General features: G+C 42.3%; 3 non-coding genes across 3 annotated transcripts; all 3 read right to left on the reverse strand.

Moving 5' to 3' along the window:
• Positions 1-73, reverse strand: TRNAK-UUU (transfer RNA lysine (anticodon UUU)). The gene has a single exon. It is a non-coding gene; the product is annotated as a tRNA-Lys (tRNA).
• A 3,562-nt stretch (positions 74-3,635) lies between these two features.
• TRNAK-UUU (transfer RNA lysine (anticodon UUU)) lies at positions 3,636-3,708 on the reverse strand. Its single transcript has one exon. It is a non-coding gene; the product is annotated as a tRNA-Lys (tRNA).
• Positions 3,709-15,158: 11,450 nt separating this feature from the next.
• TRNAK-UUU (transfer RNA lysine (anticodon UUU)) lies at positions 15,159-15,231 on the reverse strand. Its single transcript has one exon. It is a non-coding gene; the product is annotated as a tRNA-Lys (tRNA).
• Between the last annotated feature and the right edge of the window lie 693 nt (positions 15,232-15,924).

A 15,924-nucleotide genomic window follows, 5' to 3' on the forward strand; every position in this document is an offset into this window, starting at 1 on the left:
AGCCGTGGGCAGGAATCGAACCTACGACCTTCAAATAAAACGTTCGATGCTCTAACCACTGAGCTACCACAGCGGCCTTCCCTCCATCCACTTTTTTGAGTTTATATGTGAACTTAGAAGAAGGAGTGACAGTCAGCGCCATCTATAAGCCAAACGACGAATGTGAAAACACTCTTATGCGCATGTTTGGCGTCACGTAGCACGTGAACTTATTGTGAGCGGGCAGCTGAATAATTGTCCCTCTTATACAACCTAAACACACCAATTCTGCGAGTATGAGACCCTCATTCAATGAAATAAGGGAAAGAAGTGTATACCTAGGGGCTTTGTTTTTCCGTGTTTTAACACAATAATAATGAGATCTAACAGACAGTAATGCCAAGGAATGTACAGGGGAAGTTATTTGAACCAATGGAATGTAAATAAGAAGAAAGAAAAGTGGATGAAAAAATAACCAGCCGTGGGCAGGAATCGAACCTACGACCTTCGAATAACGCGTTCGATGTTCTAACCACTGATCTACCACAGCGGCCTTCCCTCCATCCACTTTTTTGAGTTTATATGTGAACTTAGAAGAAGGAGTGACAGTCAGCGCCATCTATAAGCCGAACGACGAATGTGAAAACACTCTTATGCGCATGTTTGGCGTCACGTAGCACGTGAACTTATTATGAGCGAGCAGCTGAATAATTGTCCCTCTTATACAACCTAAACACACCAAGTCTGCCAGTACGAGACCGTCGTTCAATGAAATAAGGGAAAGAAGTGTATACCTAAGGGCTCGTTTTTGCGTGTTTTAACACAATATTAATGAGATCTAACAGACAGTAATGCCAAGGAATGTACAGGGGAAGTTATTAGAACCAATGGAATGTAAATAAGAAGAAAGAAAAGTGGATGAAAGAGTAACGAGCCGTGGGCAGGAATCGAACATACGTCCTTCAAATAACGCGTTCGATGCTTTAACCACTGAGCTACCACAGCGGCCTTCCTTCCATCCACTTTTTTGAGTTTATATGTGAACCTAGAAGAAGGAGTGACAGTCAGCGCCATCTATAAGCCAAATGACGAATGTGAAAACACTCTTATGCGCATGTTTGGCGTCACGTAGCACGTGAACTTATTATGAGCGGGCAGCTGACTAATTGTCCCTCTTATACAACCTAAACACACCAATTCTGCCGGTACGTGACACTCGTTCAATGAAATAAGGGAAAGAAGTGTATACCTAAGGGCTCGTTTTTCCGTGTTTTAACACAATATTAATGAGATCTAACAGACAGTAATGCCAAGGAATGTACAGGGGAAGTTATTAGAACCAATGGATTGTAAATAAGAAGAAAGAAAAGTGGATGAAAAAATAACCAGCCGTGGGCAGGAATCGAACCTACGACCTTCGAATAACGCGTTCGATTCTCTAACCACTGATCTACCACAGCTGCCTTCCCTCCACCCACTTTTATGAGTTTATATGTGAATTTAGAAATAGGAGTGACAGTCAATTCCATCTATAAGCCAAACGACGAATGTGAAAACACACTTATGCATATGTTTGGCATCACGTAGCACGTGAACTTATTATGAGCGGGCAGCTAATTAATTGTTCCTCTTATACAACCTAAACACACCAAGTCTGCCAGTACGAGACCCTAGCTCAATGAAATAGAGGAAAGAAGTGTATACCTAAGGGCTCGTTTTTCCGCGTTTAACACAATATTAATGAGATCTAACAGACAGTCATGTCAAGGAATGTACAGGGGAAGTTACTAGAACCAATGGAATGTAAATAAGAAGAAAGAAAAGTGGATGAAAAAATAACCAGCCGTGGGCAGAAATCGAACCTACGACCTTCAAATAACGCGTTCGATGATCTAACCACTGAGCTACCACAGCGGCCTTCCCTCCATCCACTTTTTTGAGCTTATATGTGAATTTGGAAGTAGGAGTGACAGTCAGCGCCATCTATAAGCCAAACGACGAATGTGAAAACACTCTTATGCGCATGTTTGGCGTCACATAGCACGTGAACTTATTGTGAGCGGGCAGCTGAATAATTGTCCCTTTTATTCAACCTAAACACACCAATTCTGCGAGTACGAGACCCTCATTCAATGAAATAAGGGAAAGAAGTGTATACCTAGGGGCTTTGTTTTTTCGTATTTTAACACAATATTATTGAGATCTAACAGACAGTAATGCCAAGGAATGTACAGGGGAAGCTATCAGAACCAATGGAATGTAAATAAGAAGAATGAAAAGTGGATGAAAAAATAACCAGCCGTGGGCAGGAATCAAACCTACGACCTTCAAATAACACGTTCGATGCTCTAACCACTGAGCTACCACAGCGGCCTTCCCTCCATCCACTTTTTTTAGTTTATATGTGAATTCAGAAGAAGGAGTGACAGTCAGCACCATCTATAAGCAAAACAACGATTGTGAAAACACTCTTATGCGCATGTTTGGCGTCACGTAGCACGTGAACTTATTATGAGCGGGCAGCTGATTATTTGCTCTCTTATACAACCTAAAGACACCAAGTCTGCCAGTACGAGACCCTCGTTCAATGAAATAAGGGCAAAAAGTGTATACCTAAGCGCTCGTTTTTCCGTGTTTTAACACAATAATAATGAGATCTAACAGACAGTAATGCCAAGGAATGTACAGGGGAAGTTATTAGAACCAATGGATTGTAAATAAGAAGAAAGAAAAGTGGATGAAAAAATAACCAGCCGTGGGCAGGAATCGAACCACGACCTTCAAATAACACGTTCGATGCTCTAACCACTGAGCTACCACAGCGGCCTTCCCTCCATCCACTTTTCTGAGTTTATATGTGAATTCAGAAGAAGGAGTGACAGTCAGCACCATCTATAAGCAAAACGACGATGGTGAAAACACTCTTATGCGCATGTTTGGCGTCACGTAGCACGTGAACTTATGAGCGGGCAGCTGATTTATTGTCCCTCTTATACAACCCAAAGACACCAAGTCTGCCAGTACGAGACCCTCGTTCAATGAAATAAGGGAAATAAGTGTATACCTAAGGGCTCGTTTTTGCGTGTTTTAACACAATATTAATGAGATCTAACAGACAGTAATGCCAAGGAATGTACAGGGGAAGTTATTTGAACCAATGGAATGTAAATAAGAAGAAAGAAAAGTGGATGAAAAAATAACCAGCCGTGGGCGGAATCGAACCTAAGACCTTCGAATAACGCGTTCGATGCTCTAACCGCTGATCTACCACAGCTGCCTTCCCTCCATCCACTTTTATGAGTTTATATGTGAATTTAGAAGTAGGAGTGACAGTCAGCGCCGTCTATGGGCCAAACGACGAATGTGAAAACACTCTTATGCGCATGTTTGGCGTCACGTAGCACGTGAACTTATTATGAGCGGGCAGCTGAATAATTGTCCCTCTCATACAACCTAAACACACCAAGTCTGCCAGTACGAGACCCTAGCTCAATGAAATAAGGGAAAAAAGTGTATACCTAAGCGCTCGTTTTTCCGTGTTTTAACACAATAATAATGAGATATAACAGACAGTAATGCCAAGGAATGTACAGGGGAAGTTATTAGAACCAATGGAATGTAAATAAGAAGAAAGAAAAGTGGATGAAAAGATAACCAGCCGTGGGCAGGAATCGAACCTACGACCTTCAAATAAAACGTTCGATGCTCTAACCACTGAGCTACCACAGCGGCCTTCCCTCCATCCACTTTTTTGAGTTTATATGTGAACTTAGAAGAAGGAGTGACAGTCAGCGCCATCTATAAGCCAAACGACGAATGTGAAAACACTCTTATACGCATGTTTGGCGTCACGTAGCACGTGAACTTATTGTGAGCGGGCAGCTGAATAATTGTCCCTCTTATACAACCTAAACACACCAATTCTGCGAGTATGAGACCCTCATTCAATGAAATAAGGGAAAGAAGTATATACCTAGGAGCTTTGTTTTTCCGTGTTTTAACACAATAATAATGAGATCTAACAGACAGTAATGCCAAGGAATGTACAGGGGAAGTTATTTGAACCAATGGAATGTAAATAAGAAGAAAGAAAAGTGGATGAAAAAATAACCAGCCGTGGGCAGGAATCGAACCTACGACCTTCGAATAACGCGTTCGATGTTCTAACCACTGATCTACCACAGCGGCCTTCCCTCCATCCACTTTTTTGAGTTTATATGTGAACTTAGAAGAAGAAGTGACAGTCAGCACCATCTATAAGCCGAACGACGAATGTGAAAACACTCTTATGCTCATGTTTAGCGTCACGTAGCACGTGAACTTATTATGAGCGAGCAGCTGAATAATTGTCCCTCTTATACAACCTAAACACACCAAGTCTGCCAGTACGAGACCGTCGTTCAATGAAATAAGGGAAAGAAGTGTATACCTAAGGGCTCGTTTTTGCGTGTTTTAACACAATATTAATGAGATCTAACAGACAGTAATGCCAAGGAATGTACAGGGGAAGTTATTAGAACCAATGGAATGTAAATAAGAAGAAAGAAAAGTGGATGAAAGAGTAACGAGCCGTGGGCAGGAATCGAACATACGACCTTCAAATAACGCGTTCGATGCTTTAACCACTGAGCTACCACAGCGGCCTTCCTTCCATCCACTTTTTTGAGTTTATATGTGAACCTAGAAGAAGGAGTGACAGTCAGCGCCATCTATAAGCCAAATGACGAATGTGAAAACACTCTTATGCGCATGTTTGGCGTCACGTAGCACGTGAACTTATTATGAGCGGGCAGCTGACTAATTGTCTCTCTTATACAACCTAAACACACAGATTCTGCCGGTACGTGACACTCGTTCAATGAAATAAGGGAAAGAAGTGTATACCTAAGGGCTCGTTTTTCCGTGTTTTAACACAATATTAATGAGATCTAACAGACAGTAATGCCAAGGATTGTACAGGGGAAGTTATTAGAACCAATGGATTGTAAATAAGAAGAAAGAAAAGTGGATGAAAAAATAACCAGCCGTGGGCAGGAATCGAACCTACGACCTTCGAATAACGCGTTCGATTCTCTAACCACTGAGCTACCACAGCGGCCTTCCTTCCATCCACTTTTTTGAGTTTATATGTGAACCTAGAAGAAGGAGTGACAGTCAGCGCCATCTATAAGCCAAATGACGAATGTGAAAGCACTCTTATGCGCATGTTTGGCGTCACGTAGCACGTGAACTTATTATGAGCGGGCAGCTGACTAATTGTCCCTCTTATACAACCTAAACACACCAATTCTGCCGGTACGTGACACTCGTTCAATGAAATAAGGGAAAGAAGTGTATACCTAAGGGCTCGTTTTTCCGTGTTTTAACACAATATTAATGAGATCTAACAGACAGTAATGCCAAGGATTTTACAGGGGAAGTTATTAGAACCAATGGATTGTAAATAAGAAGAAAGAAAAGTGGATGAAAAAATAACCAGCCGTGGGCAGGAATCGAACCTACGACCTTCGAATAACGCGTTCGATTCTCTAACCACTGATCTACCACAGCTGCCTTCCCTCCACCCACTTTTATGAGTTTATATGTGAATTTAGAAATAGGAGTGACAGTCAGTTCCATCTATAAGCCAAACGACGAATGTGAAAACACACTTATGCATATGTTTGGCATCACGTAGCACGTGAACTTATTATGAGCGGGCAGCTGATTAATTGTTCCTCTTATACAACCTAAACACACCAAGTCTGCCAGTACGAGACCCTAGCTCAATGAAATAGAGGAAAGAAGTGTATACCTAAGGGCTCGTTTTTCCGCGTTTAACACAATATTAATGAGATCTAACAGACAGTCATGTCAAGGAATGTACAGGGGAAGTTACTAGAACCAATGGAATGTAAATAAGAAGAAAGAAAAGTGGATGAAAAAATAACCAGCCGTGGGCAGAAATCGAACCTACGACCTTCAAATAACGCGTTCGATGATCTAACCACTGAGCTACCACAGCGGCCTTCCCTCCATCCACTTTTTTGAGCTTATATGTGAATTTGGAAGTAGGAGTGACAGTCAGCGCCATCTATAAGCCAAACGACGAATGTGAAAACACTCTTATGCGCATGTTTGGCGTCACGTAGCACGTGAACTTATTGTGAGCGGGCAGCTGAATAATTGTCCCTTTTATTCAACCTAAACACACCAATTCTGCGAGTACGAGACCCTCATTCAATGAAATAAGGGAAAGAAGTGTATACCTAGGGGCTTTGTTTTTTCGTATTTTAACACAATATTATTGAGATCTAACAGACAGTAATGCCAAGGAATGTACAGGGGAAGTTATTAGAACCAATGGAATGTAAATAAGAAGAATGAAAAGTGGATGAAAAAATAACCAGCCGTGGGCAGGAATCAAACCTACGACCTTCAAATAACACGTTCGATGCTCTAACCACTGAGCTACCACAGCGGCCTTCCCTCCATCCACTTTTTTTAGTTTATATGTGAATTCAGAAGAAGGAGTGACAGTCAGCACCATCTATAAGCAAAACAACGATTGTGAAAACACTCTTATGCGCATGTTTGGCGTCACGTAGCACGTGAACTTATTATGAGCGGGCAGCTGATTAATTGCTCTCTTATACAACCTAAAGACACCAAGTCTGCCAGTACGAGACCCTCGTTCAATGAAATAAGGGAAAAAAGTGTATACCTAAGCGCTCGTTTTTCCGTGTTTTAACACAATAATAATGAGATCTAACAGACAGTAATGCCAAGGAATGTACAGGGGAAGTTATTAGAACCAATGGATTGTAAATAAGAAGAAAGAAAAGTGGATGAAAAAATAACCAGCCGTGGGCAGGAATCGAACCACGACCTTCAAATAACACGTTCGATGCTCTAACCACTGAGCTACCACAGCGGCCTTCCCTCCATCCACTTTTCTGAGTTTATATGTGAATTCAGAAGAAGGAGTGACAGTCAGCACCATCTATAAGCAAAACGACGATGGTGAAAACACTCTTATGCGCATGTTTGGCGTCACGTAGCACGTGAACTTATGAGCGGGCAGCTGATTTATTGTCCCTCTTATACAACCCAAAGACACCAAGTCTGCCAGTACGAGACCCTCGTTCAATGAAATAAGGGAAATAAGTGTATACCTAAGGGCTCGTTTTTGCGTGTTTTAACACAATATTAATGAGATCTAACAGACAGTAATGCCAAGGAATGTACAGGGGAAGTTATTTGAACCAATGGAATGTAAATAAGAAGAAAGAAAAGTGGATGAAAAAATAACCAGCCGTGGGCGGAATCGAACCTAAGACCTTCGAATAACGCGTTCGATGCTCTAACCGCTGATCTACCACAGCTGCCTTCCCTCCATCCACTTTTATGAGTTTATATGTGAATTTAGAAGTAGGAGTGACAGTCAGCGCCGTCTGTGGGCCAAACGACGAATGTGAAAACACACTTATGCACATGTTTGGCGTCACGTAGCACGTGAACTTATTATGAGCGGGCAGCTGAATAATTGTCCCTCTCATACAACCTAAACACACCAAGTCTGCCAGTACGAGACCCTAGCTCAATGAAATAAGGGAAAAAAGTGTATACCTAAGCGCTCGTTTTTCCGTGTTTTAACACAATAATAATGAGATATAACAGACAGTAATGCCAAGGAATGTACAGGGGAAGTTATTAGAACCAATGGAATGTAAATAAGAAGAAAGAAAAGTGGATGAAAAGATAACCAGCCGTGGGCAGGAATCGAACCTATGACCTTCAAATAAAACCTTCGATGCTCTAACCACTGAGCTACCGCAGCGGCCTTCCCTCCATCCACTTTTTTGAGTTTATATGTGAACTTAGAAGAAGGAGTGACAGTCAGCGCCATCTATAAGCCAAACGACGAATGTGAAAACACTCTTATACGCATGTTTGGCGTCACGTAGCACGTGAACTTATTGTGAGCGGGCAGCTGAATAATTGTCCCTCTTATACAACCTAAACACACCAATTCTGCGAGTATGAGACCCTCATTCAATGAAATAAGGGAAAGAAGTGTATACCTAGGGGCTTTGTTTTTCCGTGTTTTAACACAATAATAATGAGATCTAACAGACAGTAATGCCAAGGAATGTACAGGGGAAGTTATTTGAACCAATGGAATGTAAATAAGAAGAAAGAAAAGTGGATGAAAAAATAACCAGCCGTGGGCAGGAATCGAACCTACGACCTTCGAATAACGCGTTCGATGCTCTAACCACTGATCTACCACAGCGGCCTTCCCTCCATCCACTTTTTTGAGTTTATATGTGAACTTAGAAGAAGGAGTGACAGTCAGCGCCATCTATAAGCCAAACGACGAATGTGAAAACACTCTTATGCGCATGTTTGGCGTCACGTAGCACGTGAACTTATTATGAGCGAGCAGCTGAATAATTGTCCCTCTTATACAACCTAAACACACCAAGTCTGCCAGAACGAGACCGTCTTTCAATGAAATAAGGGAAAGAAGTGTATACCTAAGGGCTCGTTTTTGCGTGTTTTAACACACTATTAATGAGATATAACAGACAGTAATGCCAAGGAATGTACAGGGGAAGTTATTAGAACCAATGGAATGTAAATAAGAAGAAAGAAAAGTGGATGAAAGAGTAACGAGCCGTGGGCAGGAATCGAACATACGACCTTCAAATAACGCGTTCGATGCTTTAACCACTGAGCTACCGCAGCGGCCTTCCTTCCATCCACTTTTTTGAGTTTATATGTGAACTTAGAAGAAGGAGTGACAGTCAGCGCCATCTATAAGCCAAACGACGAATGTGAAAACACTCTTATGCGCATGTTTGGCGTCACGTAGCACGTGAACTTATTATGAGCGGGCAGCTGACTAATTGTCCCTCTTATACAACCTAAACATACCAATTCTGCCGGTACGTGACACTCGTTCAATGAAATAAGGGAAAGAAGTGTATACCTAAGGGCTCGTTTTTCCGTGTTTTATTTATTTATTTTATTTTATTTATTTTAATACTGCCAACTTGCTTTACAAGCCATAGGCAGGAGTGGATTGTACACAAAAGAAAATGATGAACAATCTGTGAAAACGGTTCCAAACAAATCTGTGGAATAAAACTAAAAACAGTGTTGAACAATCTTTTCAGTATGTGAAACAAGAAACAACAGGTTCCAGTAAAACACACACGATAATACAGTTGAAAATACTGGTAAGAAAATACATGGACCACAGGGTGAAAAAATGTTTCAGTTTAGGACAAATAAAATAACTACAAGGGGAAAAAAAGAGAAGAATGTGCAAAAGAGCGCATGTTCACGCAGTAGTCTGCTCGACAACGATAAGAAGGGTGCAATGATTTTTGTTTCAATGTCGCACGCCATCTGGAAAGCGACAGACGCCACAGGAAACATCTCGGTCATAGATGAGCGAGAGCGTGCATAAACGACGACATGGTTGGGCTCTGTAATACATTTTCAGGCAATGCGTTCCATTCATGGATTGTACGAGGGAAGAACGATTTTTTGAACATGTTGGTTCGGCACGAGTATTCGATTAGTTTGAACGAATGAGATGAACGGGTTGGGCGCCTACTACACGGTTTAATATACAGTTCCCTATCTATTTTGACATGTTGTCGATAAATCAGGTATAACATCTTGAGCCTGTCTCGATAGCGTCGTACCTCTAGAGTTTCGAGGTTCGCGTCCTGTAAAAGAGCACTGACGGATGTATGACGACGGTAAGAATTAAAGATAAATCTGACTGCTTTCCGCTGTATGTTTTCGATTTCGCTTACGTTTGATTGGGTGTAAGGGCCCCAGACAGGAGTAGCGTATTCTAGTAATGGTCTTATGAATGTCTTGTAGGCCAACAATTTTATATTGCTCGTAGATTTAGCCAAGGTTCTTCTCAGGTATCCAAGTTTCTTCATGGCCTTATTTTTAATGTGAGCTACATGGTTACTCCACCTAAGGTCCGACGTGATCACTAAACCGAGGTATTTATATTGCGTGACAGACGATAAGTTATGGCCATTAATGCTGTACACAAAAGGTAATGACTTCTGTTTGCGTGTTATGGTCATCGATACTGTTTTTCTGAGGTTAATGCTCATTTGCCATTCTAAGCACCAAGTAGCTATAACTGATAAAGATGAATTTAGGATAGCCTGATCTGCCTCGCTGTGGATTTCATTGTAGAGTATGCAGTCGTCTGCAAACAACCGAATTTTAACTGGTATGTGTTGCACTATGTCATTAATGAACAGTAGAAAAAACAGGGGACCCAAGACTGATCCCTGTGGTATTCCAGACCGCACATCAGATGAGTCCGACTTTGCGTCGTCGACAACGACTGTTTGCCGCCTGTTTGTCAGATACGCCTCTGTCCATTGAAGTAGCTGGTCGTTTTTGAGAATGGGTTTTAGTTTTAATAGCAACTTTTGATGGGATACACGGTCAAAGGCCTTTTCAAAATCCAAAAATATTATGTCAATTTGACCTTGGCTGTCCAGTGTTGCCGCAATTTCATGTACGGTTTCCAGTAGTTGCGTTACGGTTGACATTCCGCGACGGAAGCCGTGTTGACGTGTGTCGCAGAGGCCATTATTTTCAATGAAGACTGAAATGTGCTTAAATATAATGTGCTCCATCAGTTTCGATGAGGTACAAAGAAGAGAGATAGGGCGGTAGGAGGACAGCAGTGAGCGGTCTTCTGATTTAGGGATGGGAATAATCTTTGCATGCTTCCAGTCGTGTGGTATTTCTGCACGTGAAAGTGATTTGTTGAAAATAATGCACAGATATTTGGCGCACCATTCCGCATATCTCCGGAGGAAAGCATTAGGTATTTCATCGACGCCTGGCGATTTTTTCACGTCAATGCCAAGAAGCAAGGACAGTACTCCCGCTTCGTTTATGTCGAGGGAGCTTATGGGCGGAGTAGCGTCTAGAACAGATATGCGTGGTATCTTGCCATCATCACTCGTGAACGCGGAGCAGAAGTACTCGTTCAGTGCATTTGCAATTCTGAGTTTGTCAGTCAACATGATACCATCAACACAAATATCAGACACGTGGGTCTTCTTTGGCGATAGATATCTCCAGAACTTATCCGGGGATGACTCAAGAAAGTTTTTCAGTGATACATTTTGATAGTGATCTTTAGCTTTTAATATGCCGTTTTTAAGCTGTCGGCGCAGGTTGGTTAGCTTATCAGAGTTTGCTTTTGATGGTCGTACCGTATGCTGCTTTCTCACTTTTTTTAATTTTCGCCCAAGACGCACAAGGTTTCTTGTCATCCACGGATTCGTTTCACACACATATTTTCGCTTTTTGGGCACAAAATTGTCGATACAGTTGTGAACAAGTTTTTTAAAGAAGCACCATAAGCTATGAACAGAGCCGTCATGTGATTCCGAAAGACATACAAATTTGGAAAACTCATTATCTAAAGCATCAAGTATGTCGACGTCGCTAGCATGTGAGTACACAGGAATTAAGTGTTGGCTTTTAGATGGTTTTAATCGGAAGTTTAACTCTAACGTAAGAGATGCCATTCTGTGATCTGAAATTCCCTCAAATATGTCGACTCTCGGATTGCGCTTGAGGACGTGGTCGTTTACCAGGAAAAGATCTAATATGTTAAGTGCGCGAGTCGGTTGTTTTACTAGTTGCGTCAGCCCATGAAAAAGAACGATATCGGTTAAAGGTTCTGCTGCTGCGCAAAGAGCATTAGGGAAATCAGTTGACCAGTCAACTGACGGGGCGTTGAAATCACCAGCAAGCAAAATGTTCTTACAATGCGTGCCAGCTGTACACAAAAATTCATTCAAATTGTCAAAAAATATGTCACAGTTTGGTGGGCGGTAAAAACCGGCGATTACGAGATGGAAGTCGTTTAAAAAGACTTTCGCAATGACGCATTCGGTGTCTGCTATGTCAGGGGATCTTTGAACATGCATGGACTCTTGAAACAACAGAGCGACTCCGCCCCCTCGGGAATCTCGGTCCTTCCTATATATTTTGTACCCTGGTGGTGTTATCTCGAAGTCTAAGATACCTGAGTGCAGCCAAGTTTCAGATATTATTACGACATGCGGCTCATGCGCCACTATAATACTTTGCAAGTCGCTAACTTTGTTTACGATGCTGCGAGCGTTCAGATTAATGATGCGGAAGTATTTTTGAGTGACCGAAGAAGTTCACTGTTTCTTCCTAGATTTTTTGTTGGCTGCTAAAACGGGAATTCTTTTCATCTCAGCAGCATCCCAAGCATATGTATCTCCATTTATGATGACTTTGTCGTGTACAAGTTTCACTTTCTCGCCCTTTTTCCTGATATTTGCAGTGCTTTCCCATAAGTACCTCCTGGTCTGCCTAGTTTCTGGTGAAAAGTCTTCGGCAACTGAGATATCTTTTCCCTTCAGTTTAGAGCAGTTTCTGAGTACATTAATTTTTTCACGGTGATCAATTAACCGGAGCACTACCGGTCTGTTTTTGTTTCGCCTCTTTTGTCCTATTCGGTGAATTCTTTCGACTGTTGACACCTTTACACCGAGCATGTTTTCAAATATTTCAGAAACCACCGAATTTGTTAGTGACTGGAATGTTTCATCAGGACGTTCCGGTAAACCGAACACAAGAAGATTATTGCGTCTGCTCCTGTCTTCGAGGTCGATCAGTTTGGTTTGTATGGTCTGGATAGTTGCCTCAAGGCTGGAAATTTTGCTTGTGAGTTCTGTAAATGCTGCTGTCGAATTTTCGACCTTGGATTCAATAGTGTCAAGCCTTGCTTGCATGGTTTTTTGACCATCAAGGATTTGGCGCAAAAGCTCCTCTGTGTTCGGCCCAGGGTTCGATTCCACATCACCACACATTATCAGCAATGAGCATACAACATCTTGAACAAAAAAGTACAACTTATTCAGACATGTGAGGCACGTCAGCTGGATGAAACAACGGTTGCTAGTTTTGACAATGGAGTAATTTTTACTAACCTGCATGAAATACAGGAAGGGGTTCATGTTTGCTGGGGAGCAGCCGACGTGCCCACTGAAGAAATTGCAGCTCGGTCCGTCTCTTATAGTCGGCCGCACTGATGACGTCGAACTGGGGGGTGGGTAGATCTGGTCAATGTGGCCGTCGAAGTAACAGTGGCCGTCGAAGCAACAAAGAAACCCATCTGCGCAGGCGCCTCCAGTTAAGTCTGTCGATGCGGTGCCGTGCGTTTTTCCATCTACAGATGCGCTGCTCAGTCCAGTCGAGCCGACGAGAACAATCTGCATGAAATACAGGAAGGGGTTCATGTTTGCTGGGGAGCAGCCGACGTGCCCACTGAAGAAATTGCAGCTCGGTCCGTCTCTTATAGTCGGCCGCACTGATGACGTCGAACTGGGGGGTGGGTAGATCTGGTCAATGTGGCCGTCGAAGTAACAGTGGCCGTCGAAGCAACAAAGAAACCCATCTGCGCAGGCGCCTCCAGTTAAGTCTGTCGATGCGGTGCCGTGCGTTTTTCCATCTACAGATGCGCTGCTCAGTCCAGTCGAGCCGACGAGAACAATCTGCATGAAATACAGGAAGGGGTTCATGTTTGCTGGGGAGCAGCCGACGTGCCCACTCAATTATTATTGAGTGGGCACGTCGTACTGGGGAGCAGCCGACGTGCCCACTCATTATTATTGTTTTAACACAATAATAATGAGATCTAACAGACAGTAATGCCAAGGAATGTACAGGGGAAGTTATTAGAACCAATAGAATGTAAATAATAAGAAAGAAAAGTGGATGAAAAAATAACCAGCCGTGGGCAGGAATCGAACCTACGACCTTCGAATAACGCGTTCGATTCTCTAACCACTGATCTACCACAGCTGCCTTCCCTCCACCCACTTTTATGAGTTTATATGTGAATTTAGAAATAGGAGTGACAGTCAGTTCCATCTATAAGCCAAACGACGAATGTGAAAACACACTTATGCATATGTTTGGCATCACGTAGCACGTGAACTTATTATGAGCGGGCAGCTGAATAATTGTTCCTCTTATACAACCTAAACACACCAAGTCTGCCAGTACGAGACCCTAGCTCAATGAAATAGAGGAAAGAAGTGTATACCTAAGGGCTCTTTTTTCCGCGTTTTAACACAATAATAATGAGATCTAACAGACAGTAATGCCAAGTAATGTACAGGGGAAGTTATTAGAACCAATGGAATGTAAATAAGAAGAAAGAAAAGTGGTTGAAAAAATAACCAGCCGTGGGCAGGAATCGAACCTACGACCTTCAATTCACACGTTCGATGCTCTAACCACTGAGCTACCACAACGGCCTTCCCTCCATCCACATTTTTGAGTTTATATGTGAACTTAGAAGAAGGAGTGACAGTCAGCGCCATCTATAAGCCAAACGACGAATGTGAAAACACTCTTATGCGCATGTTTGGCGTCACGTAGCACGTGAACTTATTGTGAGCGGGCAGCTGAAGAATTGTCCCTCTTATACAACCTAAACACACCAATTCTGCGAGTATGAGACCCTCATTCAATGAAATAAGGGAAAGAAGTGTATACCTAGGGGCTTTGTTTTTCCGTGTTTAAACACAATATTATTGAGATCTAACAGACAGTAATGCCCAGGAATGTACAGGGGAAGTTATTTGAACCAATGGAATGTTAATAAGAAGAAAGAAAAGTGGATGAAAAAATAACCAGCCGTGGGCGGAATCGAACCTACGACCTTCGAATAACGCGTTCGATGCTCTAACCACTGATCTACCACAGCTGCCTTCCCTCCATCCACTTTTATGAGTTTATATGTGAATTTAGAAGTAGGAGTGACAGTCAGCGCCATCTAAAAGCCAAACGACGAATGTGAAAACACTCTTATGCGCATGTTTGGCGTCACGTAGCACGTGAACTTATTGTGAGCGGGCAGCTGAATAATTGTCCCTCTCATACAACCTAAACACACCAAGTCTGCCAGTACGAGACCCTAGCTCAATGAAATAAGGGAAAAAAGTGTATACCTAAGCGCTCGTTTTTCCGTGTTTTAACGCAATAATAATGAGACCTAACAGACAGTAATGCCAAGGAATGTACAGGGGAAGTTATTAGAACCAATGGAATGTAAATAAGAAGAAAGAAAAGTGGATGAAAAGATAACCAGCCGTGGGCAGGAATCGAACCTACGACCTTCAAATAAAACGTTCGATGCTCTAACCACTGAGCTACCACAGCGGCCTTCCCTCCATCCACTTTTTTGAGTTTATATGTGAACTTAGAAGAAGGAGTGACAGTCAGCGCCATCTATAAGCCAAACGACGAATGTGAAAACACTCTTATACGCATGTTTGGCGTCACGTAGCACGTGAACTTATTGTGAGCGGGCAGCTGAATAATTGTCCCTCTTATACAACCTAAACACACCAATTCTGCGAGTATGAGACCCTCATTCAATGAAATAAGGGAAAGAAGTGTATACCTAGGGGCTTTGTTTTTCCGTGTTTTAACACAATAATAATGAGATCTAACAGACAGTAATGCCAAGGAATGTACAGGGGAAGTTATTTGAACCAATTAAATGTAAATAAGAAGAAAGAAAAGCGGATGAAAAAATAACCAGCCGTGGGCAGGAATCGAACCTACGACCTTCGAATAACGCGTTCGATTCTCTAACCACTGATCTACCACAGCTGCCTTCCCTCCACCCACTTTTATGAGTTTATATGTGAACTTAGAAATAGGAGTGACAGTCAGTTCCATCTATAAGCCAAACGACGAATGTGAAAACACACTTATGCATATGTTTGGCATCACGTAGCACGTGAACTTATTATGAGCGGGCAGCTGATTAATTGTTCCTCTTATACAACCTAAACACACCAAGTCTGCCAGTACGAGACCCTAGCTCAATGAAATAGAGGAAAGAAG

Source organism: Rhipicephalus microplus, chromosome 1, assembly GCF_043290135.1.
Source record: "Rhipicephalus microplus isolate Deutch F79 chromosome 1, USDA_Rmic, whole genome shotgun sequence".
NCBI classification, from domain to species: domain Eukaryota; kingdom Metazoa; phylum Arthropoda; class Arachnida; order Ixodida; family Ixodidae; genus Rhipicephalus; species Rhipicephalus microplus.